At 37.8% G+C, this 26,699-nt stretch overlaps 1 pseudogene; it reads right to left on the reverse strand.

Annotated features, from left to right (window-relative positions):
- Nucleotides 1-765: 765 nt before the first annotated feature.
- LOC134482562 (SIN3-HDAC complex-associated factor-like) lies at nt 766-1,972 on the reverse strand (annotated as a pseudogene).
- Nucleotides 1,973-26,699: the final 24,727 nt, after the last annotated feature.

The following is a 26,699-nucleotide window of genomic DNA, read 5'->3' on the forward strand; positions in this document are numbered from 1 at the left end:
TGTGTGTTCTCTACTTTGTGGTGGTACTTTGGTACTATCCCATAGGACCTTGCCCATCCAGAACCAGACTCCTATCCCAGAAGGAGATCTGGTTCTGTTTTACAAGACCCACATCAAGTCTTTTATCACTGTGAAATTAAAGAGAGGCAACATGGTGCTACTCGTGTGCTCAGAAATTGCTTCCTCCTTCAAGCTATTTGCAGAAAGCTCAGTTTGTCCTGCCTAATAATCAGTAGTACAGGTTTGAATCATCAGAACCTTGGCAACGGCCTAGCATTTAAAATTTTTCAACTACCTTCTAGGAGCAGGTCGTGCTACTGAGTTATGACAAATTATCATGAGGGAAAAGAAGTGTAGCCAGTCATTTAAAAATGCCCCAACCTCTGCCTCTCCACAGAAAGACTAAACTACATATGATTTACCACACAACAAATCCTATATCTGCCCCCTGAAATTCCCCTAATTCCATTCATTAGAGGGGATTTTAACTAAGACTTAAAGAGCACTTTACAGCAGCACTCAGCTTTCCTATGAAACACTCAGCATCTTAAATAGTATGTACACGTCTTTTTTCCTGCAGTAAGCTAGAGACAGACTTCAGAGTTTGTTGGGTGAAGGGTAAGGATAGTAACCCATTAAAAACTATTCTAGAAAATGTCTTTTGGCAGAATAGCAGGTATCCAACTTAAAAATAAGAGGGTCGGTTTGTTTTGTGGTCTTTTCAAAGTTTAAATCGTTCTTCGCTCCCTTCTAAATGAACCTCAGTCACCAGTCCTGAGTGGAGATGAGCAGAAGCGCCCGCCCCTGCTCCTCAGGCTTCTCGGAGGCTGCTTTCTTACAGCTGCAGCAAGGCTTCAAGAGATGAGTGCTGATGACGACTTCCCCAAAACAGTCCTTATAAATGATCCCATAACATATTTTCTGTATTTTCCAGTAGGGCTGGATCTAAGATCTAAGAAGGAATAAACTGGAGTTCTTAGAGCTGGAAGCCATCTCTGTATCTGAGCCCTCACCTAACTGGTTATTGTAGCATGCAGAGTGGGCTGGAGAGGCTACTTAAGGTAGTGCCATGGGCATCAGAATTGTGGCGTTTAAATTCCTTCTGCAGTTTACAGATCTGGTTGCTTTTCATCCTGTTGGCAGACAGAGGCTTCACTTTCTTTGGTTTCAATGTTGTCTTTAGACTCGGACCTGCTCTTGCGTCTAGGACAAGATTCCAGTTTTCGTTGGATCCAGCCGGCAACGCCTTCCATCTTTTCACAAGCAGCACACAGGCGTTGCGGACGTCTCCTGAGCGAGTCTCATGCAACCCCAAACAGCCCTGGAAGTCCTCTTCATAACGTTGACTGTCCGTGAACTGAGAACCGAAGGACTTGGCTCTCCATGTACAGCACCCCTCTATATTTTGGTACATCTTTGGCGAAAACCAACCATCTTTTCTTCTGGTTCAAAGCTCCCACGGTGCAAACTGTACCAGGCCAACCCCCTGCAAGTACTCCTTCCACCAGCGCCGAGTCCAGAACGATTATCTCCAGCAGTTCTTCAGGTGCTACATGGACCGACGTATAGATTCTGCTTTCCCTCCTATTGGACAGTTCTTAATAAGTATTTGTAGTTTCTATATTTTAAGTCAACAAATCATTTTTTGATTTATACTTAATACATAATTACTTTATTATTAGATTAAAGAGCCCCAAATATACAAAATATAAGCTGATCAGATAGAACCAGAAAAATCCAGAAACACTTATATAGATCTTTCCGTCCACTTCTAGGAATCTCATGCAAAAATAGGCATGCACTGAACAAAATATATGCCACATGAAGCTAGTGGACTTGTATTTTTCCACTTTGATAGGATTCCATTTAAATATTATAATTTTCTTTTGCTCGGTGCCCAAAGTTAAATGTTTTTAATGAATTTATGCATCCGTAAAAACGTAACCACTATCTCACTTCATACCATTTTCATTATCCCAGAGAGACACCTTACGAACTACCTTTAAAGTCAATTTTCACCCTCAACACCGTTATTCTTGCTCAGCTGCATGTTATCATCAATTCTATTTCTATGTATTTTCCAATTATGTACACTTTCATAAAAAGACATAGAATATGTTGCCTTTGTGACTGACTTATTTCATTCACTGTGTGGTACTGTCTAGTTTTATGTCTACTTAACACAAGCTAAAGTTATCAAAGAGGAGAGAGCCTCAGTTGGGAAAATGCCTATCCTACTTAGGGCTTCCATTTCTATGAAGAGACGTCATGACCAACCCAACTCTTATAAAGGCAAACATTTAAGTGGGGTTAACTTAGAGTTTTAGAGACTCAGTCCACTATCATCATAGCAGGAAGCATGGCAGCAACCAGGCAGGGATGGTGCTGGAGGAGGTGGGAGTTCTACATCTTGATCTGATGGCTAACAGAAGACTGGTTCCCATGTGGCTAGGAGGAGGGTCTCAAAGCCCACTCCTATAGTGACACACTCCCTCCAACAAGACACCTCCTAGTAGTGTCACCCCTTGCACCAAGCCTATACAAACCACCACAATGTCTCCAAAAAAAATCTGGCTATTGGCAATCTTGTACTGGGTTTTCTTAATTAATGATTACTATGGGAATGCACAACCCATCGTGGGTGGTACCATTTTTGTGACAGTAGTCCTGGCTTTTATAAGAAAGCAAGTTGAGCAAGCCTTGAGGAGCGAGGCAGTAAGTAGCACTTCTTTGTGGCCTCTGAATTAGCTCCAGACTCCATGTTCTTCCCCCTGCTTGAGTTCCTCACTGCTCCCAGTAATGAGTTGTTCTATGTAACTGTAAGAGAAATGACCCCTTTTCTCCTCAGGTTTCTTTTGTCATCACAATAACAGTAACCCTCACCGAGACAAGTGGTATTATGCTGTAGCATGTAGGCATTTGGATATCCATTAAATTAAGAATATTTTAGTTTCCTTCAAGCTATCGACTTTAAAGCTACTATGAACTTGGTGTGCATTTTGTTTGAAACATCATTTGTATTTCTCTGACATTGACTTTTAACAAATTTTAGTTGTCCAGGAGTTGCTCCACAAACCAAATGAACATTGATCTCAATCAGACAAGGATAGTTTATTGAATATTAGCCCAAGGACTGATCAATCAGGGATGCAGAGTAAAGATGAGGCTGAGACCCTGAACCAGAATCCTACAGAGCTTTTAAGCCTGAAATTCACAAACATCTGTGCCAACTTATCCCACTAAGCAGCATTTAGAGATGTGGACTCCCTTAAGAACGTCTTTGCGGTACATTTATTCTGTTCCTGTGGGTTCGGTGGACTTGTCTAGCTGTCATGTCTTCACTTGATCTTAGCCAAAAGGCCAAGCAGCAATAGCTGTCAAGTCTTAACTTGCCAACCAGAATGTCAGTTACCCCAAATGTCTTTTCCTGCCAAGTAGGATGTCAATTTCCAGGAAAGTCTCAGGTCCAAGCTTATTGTGGCTAACTATAAAAAGTAGTTCTAACTGACCTCTATTGTGATTGTTTTCCAAGAACACCAAAGCATAGAACATAAAAGAATTTTGGTTAATGGTTACCTTAATCATGAAGAAGTTCCTAGTAATAGATACATAAGAAAGTTTCTGACTAGACCTTAATAAAACATATACCTTTGCTGTATTAGTGTCAGGGGTCTCATACCAGCTAGTGTATGCTGCCCTCTTGGTGGCTCAATGTGTTGAGAAGCTTGAGGCCCCAGGGAGTGGGAAGGCCTGGCAAGGGGTGTATGTGTATGTGCGGGTGGGGGGCATCCTCTTGGAGATATCGGGGAGGAGGAATGGGATGAAGAAGAGTCGGAGGGCAGACCACGAGGAGGCTAATGACTGGACTGTAAAAAATTAAAAGTAATGAAAATAAACAAAACATATACCAAAAAATTGGAGATCCTTTGTTTTATTTTGTTTTGTTTTGTTGAATTGCTGTCTTACATTTGCCTGAAGAGTTTAATTTTAAGTTGTGTAATAAGGTACCTGGATATATCTTTAATAGATGGAACATTCTAAAATGTGCTGTCTGACCGAAATTAAGATAATTAAACATATATCTTTAATTTTTTCATCTTCATTATGTTTAATTATGCTTTTAGAAATCTTTGCAGTGTGTACTATTTTTCTTTTTTACTTTTAAATTAATTTTTATTTATATGAGTACACTGTAGCTGTCTTCATACACACCAGAAAAGGGCACCAGATCCCATTAGAGATGATTGTGAGGCACCATGTGGTTGCTGGGAATTGAACTTGGGACCTCTAGAAGAACAATCAGTGCTCTTAACCACTGAGCCAGCCCCTATTTTTCTTCTTTTTGCTGCATACATTTAATTTTTTTATTTCATACCAGTGTATTTTCCAAATATTGCAAGTCGTCTTTTATTTATATTTGGATATTTACTCTTTCTCTCTCCAAAAATGTTTAGATTCTGATAAGGAAGCTTCATAAATAAGTTTTCAGAATGCTATCTCCCTCCCTCCACCTCTCTCTCCCCCTTTACATTTTTATTGTTTGAATGTATACACACTTGAATGTTTTTTTTAAAATTTGAAACCATGCTTTTTTCTAACTTGTCACATATAAATGTTTGGTCTCCAAACAAATTACTTACTTTAAACTTTAGTTAATTTGAAAATATATTTATTATATTGAAATGTCCTGTGTGTGAATGCAAGTAGTTTTACATTTTTGCTGGAGCAAACCTTTGCTAGCTATCAAAATGATGTTTTTTTTTTTTTGAGTTGGCATTTGGTGTAATGCATTTAATTATATAGTTATTATGTTTAATTGTCATTCATGCATCATATATGAAGTGTGTCCATGCATATAATTCATGGATCAAGTGACCTCACTGAAATTTTTGTTGATGTGTATGTTTGTTATGTCTCTATGCTGCATCATATATAGGCTTACCGTGTATAAGTGACACGAAAAAGTGATTAGTTATTTATCTTAAACACTTGCCTCTCATTTCTGCTTTCTGTTCCAGTATATTTTCATCTTATTGAATTACCTAGCATCTCCAATGCCATAGTGAACTGATGCAGAACGTGAATCTCCTTTCTCCTTTGCTTTGTTTTCTTCTACTAAGGAACAAAAAAATGGAGTTTTTCTACTGACTGAAATAAGGGCTTGAGTTCAAGCCAACCAACCGAGGTCATTGTCTCTGAACGTCTTTAAACAAAGAGGAACATGAATCGTGGAAATCATTTCAGACAGTCAGACAGAGCCAATGGGACACGGTGGTAGAGGAATACACAAGAACCCCAACCTGAAGGTTATGTGCAGCCAGTGCAATGGGGTTTCATCACTATCTTCCGGAAGTGGTGGGTGAATACAAAGTTGGCAATCAGATGGGGACAGTGGAAAATGCTTTGCTTTGGAAAACTCACCACACAGGTAGCAGAAATGAGAGGGGAAAACAAAGGATGCACAAGAGAGTTGGGACTGGCAGGTGGATGGACAAAGTTTGTTCTTACCGATGAATCTCAGTGAAATAATAGTTGTATGGCTTTTAATGCCATCACATTCAAGGAGAAAAAATAACAAGAAAAGGCAATTCACAGTGAGACCTTCATAATGAGTTAAAATTCAAAGCATGACTACTGATATTCTTACATATTTTTTTCTATTCTTTTTTTTTTTCGGAGCTGGGGATCGAACCCAGGGCCTTGCGCTTGCTAGGCAAGCGCTCTACCACTGAGCCAAATCCCCAACCCTTCTTACATATTTTATAAACAAAAATAAACTTTATTCCTGATTACACAAGTGGTAATATTGTGAAAACAGAAGAAAGGATCCACAAAGTACATTTATCAATTTTATTTTCAACTTTAACTTTCTTACACGTTTCTAGTCAGAACATATATTCTGATCTTGAGAATAATATGTGAAAATAGCCTTATAAAAACAAATGTGAATTATGTTTCACGACTTCTGAAATATTCCCTTTATTTTTTATTACGTTTTATTTGTATTTGTACTTGTGTGTGTGTGTGTGCCTGTCTGTGTGTGTGTGTGTATGTGTGTGTTAGCACACACAGATGTGTGTGCACCAGGTGAATTTAAGAAGTATGCCTAAAGGCCAAACGCCTCAGATGCCCAACGTTTGGAGTTACATTCAATTATGACCTAATTAGCATAGGTTCTGGGAACTGAACTCGACTCCTCGACTCCTCTAAGAGAGGGGTAAGTCCTTTTAACTGCTCAGTGATCTCCAGACTCCAGTCTAATCCTTACTCTCTTCCTGTTCCTCCTCCTCTTTCCCTCTCCCTCTCCCTTCTCTCTTTCCTCTCCTCCATTTATTTCATGTCTTCTTCCTTCAGACATATCGCCACCTTTATCAAGACCTGACTGACAGGTATTGTTGAAGCCGGGATCACACGTTCTTTGCTTCCACCACAATGAGGGAATACTAATCTCTGTGCCTTCGTCTTCTCTGAAGACTGGGACAGATCTTAAACACTCAGAAAGCCAGTCACCTTGGATTCCAGGTCCGTTCCTTGCCTATGCCCATGGCTTCTCCAGTTGCAGTAACAGTTGTTTTCTTTTGTACTGACTAACCCACTGACTTTATTTCATGCTTTGTGCTACGTTTATAAATGGACTCCCTAAGAGAGTAAGCAGAGTGGATAGTCATACCATTTCACCTAGAAGTCCAAAATTAACTTAGTGAAGCTCAATACTCCCGAAAAGAAGCCGGTTCACCTGTGTCTCTGGTAGGTATAATGCCATGGCTATGCCATCCTCGGCATATGTTTTACTTCAGATGACTGACGGCAAGTGGCGATTGCATGGGGACAGCCATGCACAGAGTTCTATTCCAGTATGAGTTCCTGAGATGTCTATAAACATTCCCATGATTGGCACATGGCCCCCATGACTTCCCATTGGCCTTTTCTACATCTTATCTGATAGAATAAGATAGATCATAATCCATTTTAAAGGCCATTATGGTAATTTAAACTTTCAAGTATCTACAGAAAGCAAATGACAGCTTTAACTTAAAGTAAGTGATGGATGGATCAAGAATTTAACTACTTTATTGAATATACATTCCCATTGCCTCATGGATAGGCTAAAAATGAAATGCTTTCCCTTTCATCAAGCAGCACAAAAGCTTTCTTAACTATTTAATAGAGAACAAATAAGATTTATCTATAAATAAATCTACAGTTTAGGTTTTAATGTAAAAATTTTAAATATATTAGAAATTTCTCCAACACTTTCCATCCTCTTCTTCAGAGGAAACAATTGTTCCATGGCTTGAAATTATCACATTTTATAAATGTACTGCCGACCCATGTTTTTCTTTTAAATGTTAATTTGAGGGTTCATACACATATGCTTCATAACACACAGGAGAAAATTATCATATCGTATGACAAACTTTAAGAGAAAAATTAATTCCAGTTACTAAACTCATTCTTTATGGTCAAGTTAACAGTTGGAAAACATTTTTTTTATTACAGAAAGAACTGAAATGGGAATCCACAAGAAAATTTAAATATTAGAACCTTTCAGGTTAACTGTGTTTCTCAAGACTGGAAGTTAAACTTGAGGCCTTGCACATGATAAATAGCAAGTACTCTGTGATTAGCCTACATTTTCAGAGATGGCCCATTTCATTTTGAAGTCGAAGATGGCCTAGAATCTGCTTTGCAACCCAGGCTAAATTCCAACTCTTGATGCTCCTGCATCAGTCCTCTAAATAATCATATTTCAGGTACTGTCCTATGCATTCACCCTAATCCTTTCATTATATACTTTTGTAGTCTTCAGGGAATAGATTCAGTGTATCTAAATTTTGCCACTTTAAAATCATAACCCAAGATGTTTATGACCTAAAAAGTATGGTTTAGCAATGTACAGAGAACAGCATAGATACTCTTAACACTAATTGCACCTCCCTGATGTACCTTTTCTTTTGTTCTTTCATATATAATTTATGCATGTCATAAAATAATGTGTTTATGAATTCAATCCAAAGGCTTTTTTGGTTTGGCTTGTTTTCTTTTGTATTTGGGTTTTTTGTTTTTGTTTTGGAGTGGAGTGGAATGGGGTAGGATATGAAATGGTTAAGGAGGAACACCTTTCAGAAACTCTCCAAATCTCTTCTAAGGTTCCGGACACAGAAGAGATACAATGACTCCTCCATCAAAAACTCACAGGAACATTATGTGGAGCTAGACACTCAATCTAGTCACCGTGAATCTCATTTGGCTTGGGTTATTCAGGAGGAGAAAGATATTAAAATCTCCCTATGGGTGAAGAAGGTATTAAACTTGAATTTGTGGAGAGCTTTGCTGCCTAATGAAAAACATCTGGCTATTTGGAAGCAGACAGATGCTCAAATAAATTTTTCATTGTTCATTAAAAAAATGCCTACCACTTTGCTTGACTCTCTGTATATATTCCCAGAAAATATAAAATGTTTTATTCATTCATGTGCTTGAGTCACATGTGCAGCTAAGGATCAGCAGGTGCATAAGGTCATTCTGTAACTATGGTTTATCGCAATGGTAATTAACAAATCATGCATGTAAGGTAGGGTACTTACTGCCTTTGCCTTTCATTAGATTTGATTGCCAGAGAAAACGAAAGGACTCCTTTAACGTATCAAACACAGAGTACTAAAAATACTTCTTTTAACAATGAGAATTAGTTAAAGCCAGGAAACTAGAAAATGATCTTTTTTTTTTTGGAAAGGACATACAAAGTGAAGCAAGATGGTAGATTGAAGGTAAAAAGAAAATAGAGAGGTAAAATATCATGGTGGTAGGAGAGGGATCTAAGAGTTGGAGGGAGGGTTAACCTAAAGCCAAATTATAGAAAACCACATGGAGGCATATGACCTCATGAGCCAATTAAAAAAAGGATAACTAGCAGTACGCAAGCTGGGTGTGGTCGCACATGCAGAGGAAGGTGGATCACTGAGTTCAAAGCCAGCCTGGTCTACAAGCATGTTTCAGGACAGCAAGGGTTACACAGAGTAATCAAGTTTCAAAATAAAACCAAAACGTACACAGTAGGAGACATATAAAATAAAAGAAGAAGGGGAAATAATTCGGGCTAAAAGATTAAACTGAAGTAGCAGCACGAGGTTGTGGGAGAGAAAAGGATATTTATTCAATATAAATTATTGAGATTTATTAGTTAATATCTAATTGCAAATACAATGTAAAGTTTTTGAAAAGATTTACCCTGCATAGCTGGGCAATACTATTCCCAGAAGATATGGGTTATTTAATTAAAAATTCTATTACATGTCATGGGATTCCTTCCTATGAATCTTTGGTCAAAGAGCCCCCAAAGTTTTCAAAAATACAGGCTTTCTCTCAGTTACTCATAAAGCTCCATGGTAAGACCCTATTAACTCAAAACACCATACGTTTTGGTTGTAGAACACAGAGAAATCAATTTCAAACAGACTAAGAAATGTTCTCCTAGTTTCCTAGCTTTCCTAGAGCTAGAATCTGATATGAGCTATAATAAGTAAAAAAAAAGATGTGGGATGATATGTCACAGGTGAGGCAGGTACAAGATAGGATGAGGCCTGTCATTGGACAAGAAAAAGATGGGCGGGAGAAAAGTTTGAGAGAAGGGGCGGAGACTGGAATGGAAAGGAAGAAGAGACCGGAGGGATGGGGAGAAAGAGAGGCAGAGAGAACATGGAAGCTGATGTTAAGATTCCACTCTGTGTATTTACAAGTCGTTATGAAAGTTCCTGAGGGATGGATGTGTACAGGGCTTTGTATGATTAGGTGGGCAATTAGATCTTATCAATTGGATCAAAGGTTATTGTGTTGTGTGTTCTTTCATGTAGCGATTTAAGTGTAAGGGAGTGTGTGGCGGCTAGAGACACTGGGCCGCTGCGGAATTGGGATGTGTGCTTCTGGCAAGATGTCTACCAAACACCTTGCGGCACTGTGGTGCCGTACCTAGTGGGGTAAAAGACAGCCTTTTACTTTTTATATTTTTACAACAACAAAAAGACACTTTAGTCTTAACCTCGTTCTGCATCGTGCAGATCATAATGCTGACCTTCGAGCCAAGATAAGCCCCACTTAAACAATAGTGGGATGATTTTATAAAGTGAAAGGGTCCATGATTCACTGAAGAATGATATCCCACAATCAAATAGTCTGCAAAAGCAAAGAGGGTCTACCATGGAGTTTATCAGGTGATCTTACTGGCTCAATGTAAAGCACACTATGGGAATTCCAGGTAAGAGTAATTGCCCTTTATCTTGATTGGTTGACTCCGCCTCTAGAGGTGTGGGGATCTTTGAGATTAACTAAGCCTCTGGGACATTCGAGCATCATTGCTAAGAAATGTCCTAGAAACTGGTGCTGATTCACTGCTCCTGCTTTAGACTAGGTGGCAGGATTAGCTTCTGATGGTGGGGCAGCTTCTGATTGGATGCCCACACCCTGTGGTTGGTTTTTCCAGTGACTGACTTTCTGGGACTTGCCCATTTCTTAGAAACAAAACTTTAGACCTTATCTCCTGAACTGCCAATTTGAAGCATGGAGTTAGCCTGTCTCAGCCCTCTCCGAAGTTACTGCTCTTCGACTGGAGTTGAAATCTGCCCCACATGAGGTAATTTCATGCCTGATACTGCAATTGTAGTCCAAAATCTATGACTGAGGAAGTCACAAGTCCAAGGATATAACCTGATATTGTTAGTGTGTCCCATGGTCAGGCTTCCAAATTGTCTTCTAAATATTTGTATTTATACCCACAGAGCTGGATGGTCCTCAAGCATGATCAGAGAAGCATTATCCTGCAGTGAGCATCAGCTAAGGGAGGGGTGTTTTGAGAATATGTTGAGAACTCAGTCAGTCCTAAACAGAAAATCTATATCACCCTCCCTCACACACCAAGGCACAAGGACCACTGAAGACAAAGCTGAAAAAATGTAAGAGTCAGAGTATGAGAAGGGTGCTGAAAAATGCTACCTTGTGGACATGACATGGCTTCTCCACTCAGGAAGCCACAGTAGCTGAGATGACCTGCACAGCAATCAAATAAGCTGAACCCAGCAAAATTCTAGCATGGATGAAGTAGATAAACTCCCAGGCCCACATTTTACTGAGAAATATTTGAGTTGATGAGGCCATTGGTAAGATTCCAATGAGACACTGGATGGCCACACACCCATGTGCATTCACACACATGTACATATGAGCAGTATTAAATGAATTTGGTGGATTCTAAATCTAGATATAAAGTTGGAAGGGGAACATGTTGAGTATGATATGGGAGGAATCAGGGGGCAAAACAGGGATATACAAAATTTTATTTCATTGTGTGCATTGTCAAAAATAAAGAAAAAGTTAAAAATAAATTTTATTTTTCCTTTCAATTATTTATAACTCCATATAAAAGGTGGCAGCTAAAAATGACAATTGCTAGCCTACAAAAGGCTCAAAAATATACACAGGTGAAGAGATAGACAAAATGAAAGTGGTGATAAGCAGAAATGAAAGAGATACTTAACCATGATGCTCAAGACGCCACAATAAAGATTTCTCTGTATTTACTGATTTATTTCAAAAGCTTTTACTTTAAATAGAATTAGTTCAAGAATCCCAACTCTATTTAGATATTCAGCTAATATAATGTGCTACAAAATTAGGAACAATGATGGAAATTAGAAATGTATGCAGCCTGGAGCAATCTCTGGAAATATTTTGTTTTTGTTAAATAATGTTTCACTGGGTTAAGTTCAAAATACTGAGAATCTGCAGTATGCTGAGAAGTACCACGTTTACTTGAATCGCTGAGCCTCCTCCACAGTTCATTGAGCAGTGCATCCATTTTATGGTCATTCAGAACTGAACGTCCTTGGTTCTGCTGCACTTTTGTCCCTCTGGGACATGATTCACATATCATGAATATCATCCTTGCCCCTTTCATACTGCTGTGGGTTTTGGTGGGAGTGTGGGGGGCAGATATAAATATTACCCCATGAGACTACAGTGCCATTGGCAGCTACTCCCAGTTCCCTCCCTCTAGTTGTGAGTAGCGGCTAACCTGATTCTATCTCTACAGAGTTGTATATTCTAAACAACTTATGAATGAAAACTGTGGCATCGTCTCATCTGCTTCTGACTCCATTGTTTACATGATATTGTCAGAGTTTGTGTGCATTAAAAAGGAGCCAAATAGACATGTTTTCTTTTATTGGATGTGTTATTTCTTTACATTTCAAATGTTATACCCTTTCCTGGTTTCCCCTATGGAAACCTCATATCCCATCCACTGTTTCTTTGCTTCTGAGGGTGCTCACCCACCCACCCATTCCTGCCACCCTGCCCTGGCATTTCCCTACACTGGAGTATCAAGCCTTCCCAGCACCAAGGGCCTGTCCTCCCATTGATGTCCAACAAAGCCATCCTCTGTTACATATGTGACTAAAGCCAAGGGTCCCTCCATATGTACTCTTTTGTTGGTGGTTTAGTCCCTGGGAGCTCTGAGAGGTCTGGTTGGTTGATACTGTTGTTCTTCCTATGGGTTGCAAATCCCTTCAGCTCCTCTAGTCCTTTCTCTAACTACTTTATTGGGGGCCCCATACTCAGTCCAATGGTTGACTGTGAGCGTCACCCTCTGTATTTGTCAGACTCTGGCAGAGCCTCTCAGGAGACAGCAGTATCAGGTTCCTGTTAGCAAGCATTTCTTGGCATCAGCAATAGTATCTGGGTTTGGTGTCTATATATGGGATGGATCTCCAGGTGGGGCAGTCTCTGGATGGCCTTTCCTTCAGTCTCTGCTCCACACTTTGTCTCCTTATTTCTTCCCTTGAGCATTTTGTCCCATCTTCTAAGAATGACTGAAGCATTTACTCTTTGGTGTTCCTTCCTTTTGAGCTTCATGTGGTCTGTGAATTGTGTCTTGGGTATTCCAAGATTTTGGATTAATATACACTTATCTGTGAGTGCATACCATGTGTGTTCTTTTGTGACTGGGTTACCTAACACGGTGATATTTCCTAATTCCGCCCATTTACCTGAGAATTTCATGAAGTCAATGTTTTTAATAGGTAAGTAGTACTCCATTGTGGAAATTACCACATTTTCTTTATATATTCCTTGTTGAGGAATATCTGGGTTGGCTGCAGTTTCTGAATCCATTCCTCCATCGAAGGGCATCTGTGTTCTGTCTACCTTCTGGCTATTATAAACAAGGCTCCTGTGAACACAGAGGAGCATGTCTCCTTATTACATTTTGGTGCACCTTTTGGGTGGACTTTTGGCATCACTTAAGTATACTGCAAATGGTGATATTTTGACTTTTCCTTTCCAATTTGTATCCCTTTGACCTCCTATGGTTACTCTGGCTAGGACTTCCACTACTAAATTGAGCAAGTAGGGAAAGAGCATGCATGTCTAGTCCCTGGTTTTAGTGGGATTGCTTCACATTTCTCTCCATTTAGTTTGGTGTAGGCTACTGGTTTACTGTATATTGATTTTATTATGTTTAGGTATGGGCGTAGATTTCCTGATTTTTTCAAGACTTTAATCATGAAGGGGTATTGAATGTCACAAAATACTTTCTCAGCGTCTAATGAAATGATCATGTGGTTTTTGTTGAGTTAGTTTATATAGTGGATTACATTGTTGGATTTCTACATATTAAACTATCCCTGCATCCCTGGGATGAAGCATACTTGATCATGATGGACGATTGTTTTGATGTGTTCTTGGATTTGGTTTGTAAGAATTTCATTGAGTATTTTTCCATTGATTTGTAAGCGAAAATGGTCTGAAGTTCTCTTTTTTTTGTTGAGTATTTGTGTGGTTTAGGTATGAGCATAATTGTGGCTTCATAGAACAAATTGGTTAGGTGTCCTCATATTTTTCTTTTGTGGAATAGTTTGAAGAGTATTGGTATTAAGTCTTCTTTAAAGGTCTGATAGCTTTCTGCACTAAACCCATGTGGTCTTGGTCTTTTTTGGAGTGGGAGACTTTTAATGACTGCTTGTATTTTTCAGGAGTTATGGACTGATTAGATGGTTTATCTGACCCTGATTTAACTTTGTACCTGGTATCTGTCTAGAAAATTGTCAAATTCACACAGATTTTCCAGTTCTGTTGAGTATAGGCTTTTGTGGTAGGATCTGATGATTCTTTTAAATTTTCTCAGTTTCTGTTGTTTTGTCTCCCTTTTCATTTCTGAATTTGTTAATTTGGATACTGTCTCTGTGTTCTCTGGTTAGTTTGGCTAAATGTTTATAAATCTTGTTGATTTTCTCAAAGAATAAGCTCACAGTTTTGTTGATTCTTTTTATAGTTCTTTTTGTTTCTACCGTGTTGCTTTCTGCCCACAGTCTGATTATTTCCTTCCATCTACTCCTCTTGGATATATCTAGAGGTTTCAGATGGGCTATCAAGTTGCGAGTGTCTGCTCTTCCCAGTTTCTTTTTGGAGGCACTCAGAGCTATGAATTTTCCTCTTAGCACTGCTTTCATTGTGTCTCATAAGTTTGGGTATGTTCTGCTTTCATTTTTATTAAACTCAAAAGTCTTTAATTTCCTTTTATTTCTTCCTTGACCAAGTTGTCATTGAGTAGAGCATTGTTCAGCTTCCATGTGTATGTAGGCTTTCTGTTGTTTTTGTTGTTATTGAAGACCAGCCTTAATCCATGGTGGTCTGATAGGTTGCGTGGGATTATTTTGATCTTCTCATATTTGTTGAGGCCTGTTGTGTGACCAGTTATATGGTCAATTTTGGAGAAGGTACCATGAGGTACTGAGAAGAAGGTATATTCTTTTGTTTTAGGGTGAAATGTTCTATAGATATCTGTTAAATCCATTTGAATCATTACTTTTGTTAGTTTCACCATGTCTCTGTTTAGTTTCTGTTTCCATGAACTGTCCATTGCTGAGTGGGGTGTTGAAACCTCCCACTATTATTGTGTGAGGTGCAATGTGTGCTTTGAGCTTTAGTAAAGTTTTGTTTATGAATGTAGGTGCCCTTGCATTTAGAGCATAGATGTTCAGAATTAAGAGTTCATCTTGGTAGATTTTTTCTTTTGATGTGTATGAAGTGTCCTTTCTTATCATTTTTAATAACTTTTGGTTGAAAATCGATATTTATTTGGTATTAGAATGGCTACTGCAGCTTGTATCTTGGGACCATTTGCTTGGAAAATTGTTTCCCATCTTTTACTCTGAGGTAGGGTCTCTCCTTGACACTGAGTTGCATTTCCCACATGTAGCCAAGTGCTGGGTTCTGTTTATATATACAGTCTGTTAGTCTATGTGTTTATATTGGGTAATTGAGTTCATTGACTTTGAGATATTAAGGAAAAGTGATTATTGCTTCCTATTTTTTTGTTGTTAGAGGTGAAATTATGTTTGTACAGGTATCTTCTTTTGGGCTTTTTGAAAGATTACTTTCTTGATTTTTCTAAAGTATAATTTCCCTCCTCATATTGGAGTTTTCTATCTACTCTCCTTTATAGGGCCGGATTTGTGGAGAGATACTGTTTAAATTTGGTTTGGTCATGGAATACCTTGCTTTCTCCATCTATGTTAATTGAGAGTTTTGCTAGATATAGTAGTCTAGGCTGGCATTTGTGTTCTCTTAGGGTCTGTATGACATTTGTCAAGGATCTTCTGGCTTTTAGAATCTCTGGTGAGAAATCTGGTGTAATTCTGATAGGTCTTCCTTTATATATAACTTTACCTTTTTCCCTTAGTGCTTTTAATATTCTTTTGTTGTGGTTGTTTTGTACATTTGGTAGTATTATTATGTCAGAGGAAGAATTTCTTTTCTGATCTAGTCTATTTGGAGTTTTGTAGTCTACTTGTGTGATTATGGGCATCTCTTTCTTTAGGTTAGGAAAGATTTCTTCTATAATTTTGTTGAAGATATTTACTAGCCCTTTAAGTTTGCAAGTTTTGCTCTCTTCTGTAACTATTATCCTTATGTTTAACCTTCTCGTTGTTCCTGGATTTCCTAGATGTTTTGGGTTAGGACCTTTTTGCATTTTGCATTTTCTTTGATGGTTGTGTCAGTATTTTCTTTTTATTATTATTATTATTATTATTATTATTATTATTATTATTATTATTAACTTGAGTATTTCTTGTATACATTTCCAGTGTTATTCCCTTTCCCAGTTTCCGGGAAAACATCCCCCTCCACCCTCCCCTTCTTTATGGGTGCTCCCCTCCCCATCCTCCCCCCATTGCCGCCCTCCCCCCAACAATCTAGTTCACTGGGGGTTCAGTCTTAGCAGGACCCAGGGCTTCCCTTTCCACTGGTGCTCTTACTAGGATATTCATTGCTACCTATGAGGTTAGAGTCCAGGGTCAGTCCATGTATAGTCTTTAGGTAGTGGCTTAGTCCCTGGAAGCTCTGGTTGCTTGGCATTGTTGTACATATGGGGTCTCGAGCCCCTTCAAGCTCTTCTAGTTATTTCTCTGATTCCTTCAACGGGGGTCCTATTCTCAGTTCAGCGGTTTGCTGCTGGTGTCAGTATTTTCTATGGTATCTTCTGTCCCTGAGATTCTCTCTTCTATCTCTTGTATTCTGTTGGTGATGCTTTCATGTATGACTCCTGATTCCTTTCCTAGGTTTTCTATCTCCACGGTTGTCTCCCTTTGTAATTTCTTTATTGTTTCTATTTCTATTTTTAGATCTTGAATGGTTTTGTTCAATTCCTTTACCTGGCTTGGTTTTTTCCTATAACTCATTAAGGGATTTTTGTGTTTTCTTTTTAAGGACTTCTACTTGTTTACCTGTGTTCTCCTGTATTTCTTTAAGGGGATTATTTATAGTCTTCTTAAAGTTCTCAATCATCATCATGGGATGTGATTTTAAATCCAATTCTTGCTTTTTCCAGTGGGTTGTGGTATCCAGGACTTTTGGTAGTGGGAGAACTGGGTTCTGATGATGCCAATAGCCTTGGTTTTTGTTGCTTAGGTTCTTTTGCTTGCCTCTTCTCATCTGTTGTTAGCAGGTCTTTCTGTCTCTGACTGAAGCCTGTCCCTCCTGTGAGCTTGTGATTTTATGATGTTAGGTGTGTCAGCACTCCTGGAAGACCAATACTCTCCGGGTTATTGGGTTTGGAGAGTTTTGTCTCATGGTTAACTCCAGGGTGCAGATGTAGACCAGAAGGCCATGCTTTTTGTGTATCAGAATGATATTCCATATTTACCATTCTGTGACTCTTACATTTTCTAATGACCATTTCAGTTGGTTATATTTATTTATCATTATAAGTAATAAGCTGATACCAAATAACTGTGTATATGTAGATTTTTTATTTTCCTTGATTTAATCTAATTTTCCAGTTAGAACTGATATATAACAATAAAATTATACTTTGAGAAATTATTTTTGTCCAATTGAATGGCCACAGAAACCTTGTTAAAATCAGTCTACATATATTAATATATTTGTGTGTATATATATAGTGCTTAGTGTCTATAAACTCTTAAGTGTATTTCCTTGATCCTTTATGTTTGTTCTTGTTTTATCATATTATATAATAATCCTCTAGAATTTTATTTGTTTTTTAAGGCAGAGGAGGGTTCTATCCAGATTGGAGACACATCAGGAAGAAATTGGTAGATGCTGAAAAAGAAGAAACCACAATAAGGACACAGTATGTAAGAAAAAGTATCTATTTTCTATGAAAGGAAATATAAAGCAATAATTAAAATACTGTATCACATACTCTCTCTTTCCTCAACCCCTCAATCCTTTCCTTTTCTCCCCAATTCACTCCCCATTCACATACACACACACACACACACACACACACACACACACACACACACACACACACACAGAGAGACAGCTGAACTTGATTCTGGATAACTAATTAAAAGGTTTTTAGCTGGAGAAGTTATTGATTCATTATAATTGTCCGCTGTCATCTTCTACATTTTTTAAAAAAAAATTATGAGAGACTTGTATCTTTAAAAACTTGGTGAAGTCTTAGGCAGTTAGCATTTCTTTCTGGGATTATTTGTTTTACATTTCCATGACGGGGTTGTATCTTCCTTTGTTTCTTCTAGAATGGGTTCATGGTTCGTGTACCTCTACTAATGTGTGCATTTCATTGAATTAGCTAATGTATATATTGGCGGATTATTTTCCACTATTCCTTTGTAAATCCTTTACTTTTATAAAGTTGCTTGCAATGTGTCTCATCCAGTTACTGTTTTTTTGTAGTCCACCTTTATTTTCTTAGTAACTTTAGCTAAAGGGTTTGCCAACTAAAGGGACCTTTTTAATGAGCATGGATATCATGGTTTTTGCTTTTACTGTTTCTACTGTACCTATTGCTTTTTTTTTCTTTCATTCTTAATGCCTTGGTTATTTTGTCTTTTCCTATTTCCTGGAGATATATAAGATTTTTGAAGGACACAACATATAATTATATCTATTACATGATACTGTGAATAATTTCCCAGAGCCTCTTGATTTTTACCTAGCTATAAGTCAATACCCATTGATAATGTTTTTCTCATATCACTCTATATATTAAAGTCTCTATTGGTTCTTCTGAACCCCATCCATGTTCTATATATGAGTAACACTATGAGATGTTTGTCCTTCTCCATTTATTAAAGAATTCATCTAATGTACATTGCTGAATGTTTTAGGAATCACGTGTTGTCAGTCAGTCTCAGTACTGCATTACACTGGCTTTCCCTTAGCCAGACATGCCTGCTCAACACAGTCCTCCTTCTGTATAGGAAACAGTGCTGTGAGACTTTATTTTAGATTACAGTAAAGTGCACCTAAGTATTTTACCAATTTCTGAACTGGTAAACATACAATTAAGAAGTATTAAATTCACAATTGTTCTTGGGGGCAGCAGCTCTTGTTTCCTCTAAAGTTCTGAATTAATATTCATTCTAAACAATTCACCATCTCTTCTTCTCTTTTGCAACTTCCGTGCTGCTTATATTTATAAATTTATGACTTTAGTTATTTCCACTGTGTGGAATAATTAATCATCCATTGTTTGTCCTTTTGCCCCTAGCTCTTTAAAAATTGTAAATATTATTATCTTGTATATGAGAGTGGGAAAACAGCTGTGGAGGTCAATAGACAATTTCTAAGACTCAATTCTTTCCTTACTTTATGGCTTCTGGTGATCAAATTTAGATGAACAAATTTGTAAGGCAAGTACTCTGACAGCTGAACTATCTTTGCTGGCTTGGAACTTCTTTTATATTTCTCTATGTGGTATCACACCATGTTTACTCCATAAAGGGAAATATAGAATTCCTTTTTATATACATTTCACATTTCTTTCATCCATTCACTTGTTCACAGATACTCAGGTCACACCCATGTTTTGGCTTTTGTACATAAGACTGCTACAAAGATTGGTGTATATGTATTGCTTTCAGACCTTGATTTCAATTAATTTGTGTATATTGCTAGAATAACTACTAGATCATATGTCAGTTTTATTTCTAAAATTCTATTTTCATCGGGTGTAGGCAGAGGTCAATGGACAACTCTCAAGAGTTGCTTCTCTCTTTCCATTATATCAACTTTGGAAATAAAATGCAGAATGTCACATGTGTTAGTAGGAGCCCCTTTCCATAAAGGCAGGAGCCTTTATGGCAGATGTGCCATCAATTCCACGTTTTTTTCCCTTCAGCAAACCATACTATACTCACCATACCATCATGAATAGCTAGATCATTTTACAATCTTACTGCAGGGTCAAAGGGTTCCAGTTGTGTTTTAAAATGTTTATAATTGAAAATTGAATCATCTACCTGAAAATAAAGAAATGTCACTAAGCATAATCATTTCTAGATCCTTTCAGGATGCAAAAGTTATTATATATATATATATATATATATATATATATATATATATATATATATATACACACACACAGACTGGGTCACTAAATCCTTGTGGGCTTAAAAACATAAAGCCTTCAGCACATCTTCACTGTGTTGGTGGATAAAACTTTCCAACTCATCCAAGCCATTTCTTTCCAGTACTCGAAGAGCACTGTGCAATAGCCTTGACTCTTTTAAGAAAGAATCCTATGTATAATTTAAACTGTGAACTCATAAATGATCTTACAATTGAAGCAGCTGTGTATTTAGGTCCATTCAGTGGACATTGCTAAGAAATACAATCATAAGGAACAAATTTAGTATTTGTTAGTATTTTAAAATTGAGTTTAAGAATTCAGGATATTATATATCACTGATATTATTAATATTTTATTAGGTCCTTAAAGTCCTGGTTCTGAATAACACTACATAATTAGTTAATTCAGTCATACCATAAAACACCCTCAATAGTATCAGAACAACAGAACTTTAATGAGGATATGAACAATTATCATTGCTAATAAACTTAGGTTTCCAGTTTCTTCTTTCATTACCATCATTATAATGAAATATATAATGAAATATATAGGAATACACTAGCTCTACATCTCAGTTAGGGATTCTATCACTGCAATGAAATACCATGATCAAAAGCAAGTTGTGGAGGAAGGGCTTATTTGTTTATACTTCCCTTCATTGAAATAAGTCAGGATAGTAACTTAAACAGGACAGGAACCTAGAGGCAGGATGAGATGAAGAGACCTTGAAGTAGTGATGTTAACTATTTTACTCTTAATTGCTTGCTTAGCCTTCTTTTTCACTGAACTCAGGTCCTCCAGTACCAGTGACACACACCAGAGGCCATGGGTAGATCCTCTCCCTTCAATCACTAATTAAGAAAATTAAGAATATAGAGGCATTTTCTTTTTTTATCTTTATTAACTTGAGTATTTCTCATTTACATTTTGATTGTTATTCCCCTTCCCGGTTTCAGGGCCAACATCCCCCTAACCCCTCCCCCTCCCCTTCTATCTGGGCTTCCCCTCCCCATCCTCCAATTGGGATTGCCTCCTTCAGATAACTCAAGCTTGTGTCAAGTTGATATAAACCTAGCCAGGATTGCCTATATGGCAAAATTGGAAATTGGCAAAATTGGAAATTGGAAATTTACTCTAATATGTAATGTCTCTGCCATTAATTAGATAATAGGAGGATCATTTGTTTTTATCTTAATTGTGTGTTAGGGAGGACTTTATAAAATCCATCATGCTCTGCAATTATTGAAAATAATTACCTGTTTCTAAAATGTATCTCCTCTTTTCATATTTGTTATATATTTTTGAATTTCTACTTGCAATTGCCTACAGATGGTCCTAAATATCTTAGTAAAGAAACACTGTAATTGTTCCGTTACTTATTAAGTACATGTTGACATCAGAAGCGTTAAAATGAATATGTGAAGAGAAAATACAAGGAGAGGTGAGCCATTGATATTATATATGAAGGGGAAATATTTGGATGATTTTTACTACCATTTAATTTGAATTCCTGTAGCAACTTTGTGAGACATTTATTTTACATTTTATTACTATAGCTTTTTTGAGTATATAAAAGATCAAATAAATTAAATCATCCTAAAAACTCAAGTAGACTAAGAAAGTGAAAGACACATATTTAAGTGTGACTACATCATCAGTCATTCTTTCTATATTGTGTGGTCACCTAACATGGACAAATATATTAGTTAATACTTGTATAATTTATTATAGGCTCACTTTGTACCCTATTGGACCTTCCATATAATAACGAGAGTAAAGTTTATCTATGTTTTACCACAGAAATGTTGACTCTAAATCCCAATCTCCCTTCAGCATTTAGATATCACAGGGCATACTTGACCAGTTCGTGTTTCCAGACTTTGCTGTATCCTGCATCTCTCCAGTGCACACAGGCATGAGACATGTCCACAGTTTAGGGAGTATTGCGTGGTCATGCTACTATTTTCATAAAACACCAGTTGAAGTTGGACTAGGACATACATGCAGTACTTGGATATTATTAGACAGCCATAACTGCTTCCATTTTATAACTAGTTTGGTCAGTTTTCTGCTGACACGCACCCCTGCATCTATATGAATATGTAGAGCCACTTCCGCTTCGCATGGCTAGTAAACAGAAGACACTGTCCCCTCTGTGTTTGTGTGTGTCTGTGACAGACTCTTGCACATCATTTTTATACTCTGAAGTTGCAAATTTGAGGAGAAAGAAGCCCAGTGAAAATGTAGTATTTGGGTATTTGACAAAAGACGAATCCATAACTGCAAACAAGAACGTACAAAGAGGCGAGAAGAACACGTTTCCTTGTGGGAGTGATCAGTAATTCATAGCTGCTGGGAGAGAGAAGGCCCGTTTGTCTTTTAGGGTGTCACCATTAAGGTCGACCTCACTGCAGTGAATTGCCCCACAACTAAGAATATATAGACAACTCAAACTGGACTTAATGTGTTTGTTTTGTTTTGCTTTGCTTTGCTTTCAAGAGAACAGAAAATTGAGTGTATAAGAAAGGAGATTTAGGTCTACAAAGAGATATGGGAGGGTATGAATGTGATCAAACTATAGAATATGATATTTAAAAATAGTTAATTTTTTACTTTTGTGCATGAGTATGGGAACTCTTGGAACACAGAGACATCTTATCCCCATGGATCTGACTGGCCGGTGGTTGTGATACACCCAGTGCGGTTGTGGGTACTCTGGAAAAGCAGTGGTAACTTTAACACTGAGCCATGTCTCCAGTCGTAATGTGGGAATGTTTAGTTTAATTGATTTTGTTGATTCTGTTTTCTTTTTCTATCTTAGTGATATAAGTAATATAAAGTACCGAAAAACCAGCAGATAGCAAAGCATGCTCTACAAAGTTTAGTGTTTTCTCATCTTCCTAGTTTATGCAGAATGTAGGTTTAACAAATTAAATCACTTATAATTTTAAGGGAAGTTAAATTTTATTATATGTACATAAGTTTCTTGTAAATTAGTATATCCAGGTTTATAAAATATGCAATTATGAAGAGGAAGGGAGAAGTCTAGACTTCCTAACATTGAAACTAAAATAAAATATATAATCTTTGTTTTCTTCATATTACTGCATTCAGTGAAAGAAGTAAAAATAAAGGGATGTAAAACACATCTAAAATTCTAAATTCATTTAAAAGTATATTGAAGAGCAATCCCATCAAGGCAGCTTATGCCCCAAAACTTTTAAAAGTATACCCTAATAATAACTGTAGAAAAGAAAATCATTACAACGTGTCTTTGAAGTTAGATAGGACCGTTGGCTCTTGTTGAAAGTTCCTAACTCTGTGCTAATGCTAAGCTGTAATGCAGTGCTATTCCCTGACACAGAAGTCTCCTATGTTGCCTGAGAGACAGTGGTTGCAATGTTGACAATAACAGCCTAACCAGTACACATCTGAATGAAGCATGCTCATTTTCAATGGCTGCTTCTTTTTGTCTTCAAAATGCTTTTGTAATGAAGCATTTTAATTATATGCATAAGCCCATAAGCGAATGTACTAGTAGTGATTTGAAATTCTATTCAGAATGGAACAAGAAAGACTGAATTTTCGCAATTACAAATTCTGTTCATGTGGTTAGGAAAATGGAAAGGAAGTCATGGCTTCTCTAAGACATGATTTTGTTTTTTCTTACATAGTCTTTTCATCTGGGAAAAAAAATAAGCCAAGACAGAGACATATTGTTTCTTAAAACATTCTTTCTCGACATGTGATATTGGAGCTAAACACAGCGATATGTGAGCTATGTAATTGGACAGCAGACTCAAGAAGACCAACGGAACTGTGAGGGTTAAATCAGTGACCTCCTCAGTACAAATATAACAAATAAAATGTGGTAGCTGGGTTTTATGTCAATATCGCACAAGCTAGAGTCATCTGAGAGGACAGAACCTCAGTTGAGGTAATACTCTCATAAAATATGGATTAAGCAAATCTGACGGACGTTTTCTTAATTAATGATTAATGTGAAAGGACCCATAGGTGTCCTGGGTTCTCTGCGAATGAAGGTTAAGCAAGCAATGAGGGGCAAGCCAGCTGATGATGCTGATATGAAGGGTTTAGAGATTTTTTTTAGAAAATGGAGTGTTGTTAGAGGACATGGTCATGGTGGATGGGGGGGATACAGTGTTATTACAAATATAAATTTTTGATTAATATAGTAAAAATGGCCATTTTACCAAAAGCAATCTACAGATTCAATGCAATCCCCATCAAAATACCAATCCAATTCTTCAAAGAGTTAGACAGAACAATTTGCAAATTCATCTGGAATAACAAAAAACCCAGGATAGCTAAAGCTATCCTCAACAATAAAAGGACTTCAGGAGGAATCACTATCCCTGAACTCAAGCAGTATTACAGAGCAATAGTGATAAAAACTGCATGGTATTGGTACAGAGACAGACAGATAGACCAATGGAATAGAATTGAAGACCCAGAAATGAACCCACACACCTATGGTCACTTGATTTTTGACAAAGGTGCCAAAACCATCCAATGGAAAAAAGATAGCATTTTCAGCAAATGGTGCTGGTTCAACTGGAGGGCAACATGTAGAAGAATGCAGATCGATCCATGCTTATCACCCTGTACAAAGCTTAAGTCCAAGTGGATCAAGGACCTCCACATCAAACCAGACACACTCAAACTAATAGAAGAAAAACTAGGGAAGCATCTGGAACACATGGGCACTGGAAAAAATTTCCTGAACAAAACACCAATGGCTTATGCTCTAAGATCAAGAATCGACAAATGGGATCTCATAAAACTGCAAAGCTTCTGTAAGGCAAAGGACACTGTGGTTAGGACAAAACGGCAACCAACAGATTGGGAAAAGATCTTTACCAATCCTACAACAGATAGAGGCCTTATATGCAAAATATACAAAGAACTCAAGAAGTTAGACCACAGGGAAACAAATAACCCTATTAAAAAATGGGGTTCAGAGCTAAACAAAGAATTCACAGCTGAGGAATGCCGAATGGCTGAGAAACACCTAAAGAAATGTTCAACATCTTTAGTCATAAGGGAAATGCAAATCAAAAAAACCCTGAGATTTCACCTCACACCAGTGAGAATGGCTAAGATCAAAAACTCAGGTGACAGCAGATGCTGGTGAGGATGTGGAGAAAGAGGAACACTCCTCCATTGTTGGTGGGATTGCAGACTGGTAAAACCATTCTGGAAATCAGTCTGGAGGTTCCTCAGAAAATTGGACATTGAACTGCCTGAGGATCCAGCTATACCTCTCTTGGGCATATACCCAAAAGATGCCTCAACATATAAAAGAGACACGTGCTCCACTATGTTCATCGCAGCCTTATTTATAATAGCCAGAAAATGGAAAGAACCCAGATGCCCTTCAACAGAGGAATGGAGGGGTTGGGGATTTGGCTCAGTGGTAGAGTGCTTGCCTAGCAACCGCAAGGCCCTGGGTTCGGTCCTCAGCTCCGAAAAAAAAAAAAAAACAGAGGAATGGATACAGAAAATGTGGTACATCTACACAATGGAATATTACTCAGCTATCAAAAACAACGAGTTTATGAAATTCGTAGGCAAATGGTTGGAACTGGAAAATATCATCCTGAGTGAGCTAACCCAATCACAGAAAGACATACATGGTATGCACTCATTGATAAGTGGCTATTAGCCCAAATGCTTGAATTACCCTAGATCCTTAGAACAAACGAAACTCAAGACGGATGATCAAAATGTGAATGCTTCACTCCTTCTTTAAATGAGGAAAAAGAATACCCTTGGCAGGGAAGGGAGAGGCAAAGATTAAAACAGAGACTGAAGGAACACCCATTCAGAGCCTGCCCCACATGTGGCCCATACATATACAGCCACCCAATTAGACAAGACGGATGAAGCAAAGAAGTGCAGACCGACAGGAGCCGGATGTAGATCTCTCCTGAGAGACACAGCCAGAATACAGCAAATACAGAGGCGAATGCCAGCAGCAAACCACTGAACTGAGAATAGGTCCCATATTGAAGGAATCAGAGAAAGAACTGGAAGAGCTTGAAGGGGCTCGAGACCCCAAAAGTACAACAATGCCAAGCAACCAGAGCTTCCAGGGACTAAGCCACTACCTAAAGACTATACATGGACTGACCCTGGACTCTGACCTCATAGGTAGCAATGAATATCCTAGTAAGAGCACCAGTGGAAGGGGAAGCCCTGGGTCCTGCTAAGACTGAACCCCCAGTGAACTAGTCTATGGGGGGAGGGCGGCAATGGGGGGAGGGTTGGGAGGGGAACACCCATAAGGAAGGGGAGGGGGGAGGGGGATGTTTGCCCGGAAACCGGGAAAGGGAATAACACTCGAAATGTATATAAGAAATACTCAAGTTAATAAAAAAAAAAGTGATTTCTGCAAAAAAAAAAAACAAAAAAAAACAAATATAAATTTTTGCACAGTGTTATTACAAATATAAACTATCACAGGCTGCATTTTTATTTATGCCTATATCATAATTTTATAAATTATCAAATATCATCAAAAAAGCATAGATACCTGGCTCCTAGAGGAGAAAAAATACAATATGCTATTGAAACTTCCAGTGCTATTAATATAAATATGTGTTGGATGTTATTCATAGAAATACCAAAGTTAGTAAGAGGGGATCTCTGTGATCAAACAGAACTTGGTAGGTTCTTATACACTGCATATTCTGGAGGTGTAGGGCATTTGTCTCCTTCCTTGAAGGAATGTACGTTATTGTGCCAAGTACATTTTATTAGCATATATGATAGCAGTTCT

This window comes from Rattus norvegicus, chromosome 16 (genome assembly GCF_036323735.1).
Source record: "Rattus norvegicus strain BN/NHsdMcwi chromosome 16, GRCr8, whole genome shotgun sequence".
Classification (NCBI taxonomy): Eukaryota; Metazoa; Chordata; class Mammalia; order Rodentia; family Muridae; genus Rattus; species Rattus norvegicus.